Genomic DNA, 2888 nt, shown 5'->3' with positions numbered 1-2888 from the left:
GATTGCCCCTAACTGTCCTTCCCTGCAGTCCTGGTTGCCCCCAACTGCCGTCCCCTGCTGGCCCGGTCACCCATAACTGCCCTCCCTTGCCAGCCTGGTTGCCCCTAACTGCCCTACCCTACTGGCCTGGTCATCACCAACTGCCCTCCCTTACAGGCCTGGTCCCCTCCAACTGCCCTCCCCTGCTGGCCTGGTCTCCCCCAACTGCCTCCCCTGCAGGCCTGGTCTCCTCCAACTGCCCTCCCCTGCCGGCCTGGATGCCCCCAACTCCCCTCCCCTGCTGGCCTGGTCCGCCCCAACTGCCCTCCCCTGCAGGCCTGGTCACTCCCAACTGCCCTCCCCTGCAGGCCTGATCCTCCCAACTGCCCTCCCCTGCAAGCCTGGTCCCCCCCAACTTCTCTCCCCTGCAGGCTTGGTCCCCCCCCCCAACTGTCCTCCCATGCAGTCCTGGTCCCCCCCAACTGCCCTTTCCTGCAAGCCTGGGTCCCTCACAACTTCCCTCCCCTGCCGGCCATCTTGTGGTGGCCATCTTGTGTCCACATGGGGGCAGCCATCTTTGACCACATGGTGGTGGCCATCTTGTGTTGGAGTGATGGTCAATTTGCATATTACTCTTTTATTAGATAGGAGGATAGATACTAGCAGTATGGGAGAGGAGCAGGTCACCCACAAAAACCTGCTCTGCAACCCCCTATAAACTAGCTGCTTATATGGGGTAGGGCAAAGATTACATGGGGAAGTAGGCAAAAGGAATAAGAATGGGTTTAATGGTTAGAGATTACAGGCAATGTGAGCTAGGACAGGACTCCATTGTTTGGGCAACAAGGTTGTTAATCTTTCCATGATAATAGGCAGTTCTCAGATGAGAATGGACCACATTCCAAGGTTGACTCCCAGGTCCTGGGGGCAGGGACATACAATTCCCAGCCAAGTTAGAGTGTGCTTTCTTTAATCAGAACAAAACAATCATTGTTAACAGAGCTTGATTAATATTTCTTATAACTAATAGCTAGTCCCCAATATTCTATTTCTGCCCCTTACACTGGGGCATCCCAATTTTAAGAGTCACGTTGAAGAGGGGGAACCCACCAGCAAGGGAGACTGAGAAGGAATGTCCAGTTGGGTGGGAGGAATGTTCAGTGTTGTCGTTTCTAGAAGCCAAGTGAGGAAAGTATACTAGGTACTATGTTTTTTAAAATATATTTTGTATTGATTTCAGGGAGGAAGGGAGAGGGAGAGAGATAGAAACATCAATGATGATAAAGAACCATTGATTAGCTGCCTCCTGCACACCCCACACTGGGGATCCAGCCCACAACCAGGGCATGTGCCCTGACCTCCTGATTCATAGGTCAATACTCAACCACTGAGCCAAGATGGTCAGGCTTAGGTATTATATTAATCAGGATCTAACCAAGGAAAAGAAAACCAGTCTAGGTATTTCTTCTTCTTTCTTTTCTTTTTTGAGAAACAATGTTTTTAAATTTGAGTTCTTTCAAATCACAAATTCAGAGACTTATAAACATGCAGTTCAATCCCACCCCCCACCCCACAGGGGGAAGGGGAGGAAAGAGGATTAATTCTGATATTTATGATTCCAAAAAAAGCTGTAATATTGTGCTTGGGACACACAAACCAGCTATTTACTTCTTGCTACTATAACAAATGCTAACAGTTCGGTCCAGGTTACTGTGACCTCTGGCAGATCAAGGAAACAAGTTATTTTCTCCTCTTGTGATTATAGCACATTGCCAGACACATTTGCCTTTTAATAAATGCACCGGTACTCTGAGTTTCTCTTTCAATTCATGTAATTTCAACAGTCTGTCAAAAAAGAGCCAATAAACAAATATTGAATTACATTTTGTTGGGTCTTTCAAACCCTCAAACTCCAGACTATAAAAACATCTTATGTGTCTCCCATCCCGACCACCCGGCGTCTTTTCCATACACCACAGACCACCCCTAGATACAACGGTGAAGCTGACATGGTCTGTTTGGAGCCAGTGGACAGGAGAGCGATGAGACCTGATGAAGCACTTATGGACAGAATATAGTTCACTGTGGGGTTGTAGTTCTTCAATATGAAGAAGGATGCAACAATGACCAAGACCAGGAACAGGGTGTTGTTATAGAAGATGGAAAATGTTGTAGCTTCATAATCAGCAACTTCCTTCTTCTTCCACAAGATTCTTCCATCTTTTTCCTTCCGAGACATCTTTCTATTATGAGCTTCAGAAAGTTCTCGAGTCACTTCTTTGGAAACGGCATCTTCCCTCTTCTGTACTACTCTGTGCTTGAGAACAGATTTCACACTTTTGTAGGCAAAGGCTACCCAATAAGTGCTTACAAGGGTCATCACGCTCTACAGAACAGCAGACTGGATAAGATCCAGATGCCGTATTCGCCAGTGTAACCAGATGGGGATGGCGAACACGATGAAGGTGTTCCCACAGAAGGGTGCGGAGGACTTGGCCGAGAGGTTGCGACTGAAATCCTGAAGGAGCAGGCCCTCCCCAGTCTAGTTATTTCAAATAGAACAAATTAATAAAGGAACTGGCTACCAGAGTATTAGAGGCACAGGTCCTGAGTCCTTTCCCTGTCACAGGATGTTGCTCAACAGGAGGAGCAAAGGAGGGGAGGGGAGGGGAAGGGAGACTACCAGAGATGATGAACTTCAGGAAACCATCCCACCCTGGGCTAAAGGAGCAAAAACGTTACCCAAAGCTCAGAGGCACGGAGTCCCTAAGGCTCTTGTTGGCCCTTGGATCAGGAACCCAGGAGCCTGCAATTTGCTTGTCATTGCTTCTGTCCCTGAAGTCACTATCCATATCCATTGTTGTCATTGTCACTAGAGCCAATGCTGTCACCACCACCAATGCTGTCAT

At 48.2% G+C, this 2888-nt stretch overlaps 1 pseudogene across 1 annotated transcript; it reads right to left on the bottom strand.

Annotated features, from left to right (window-relative positions):
* Nucleotides 1-1909: 1909 nt before the first annotated feature.
* On the bottom strand, nucleotides 1910-2888 carry LOC308242683 (translocon-associated protein subunit gamma-like; annotated as a pseudogene). The gene is made up of 2 exons: nucleotides 2853-2888; nucleotides 1910-2521 (listed from the first exon to the last, which is right to left on the bottom strand). The product of its transcript is annotated as a translocon-associated protein subunit gamma-like (transcript).

This window comes from Plecotus auritus (genome assembly GCF_963455305.1).
Source record: "Plecotus auritus genome assembly, chromosome: 2".
Classification (NCBI taxonomy): domain Eukaryota; kingdom Metazoa; phylum Chordata; class Mammalia; order Chiroptera; family Vespertilionidae; genus Plecotus; species Plecotus auritus.
Note: the sequence above shows the minus strand (reverse complement) of the source record. Positions and strands in the feature narration are given on the sequence as shown.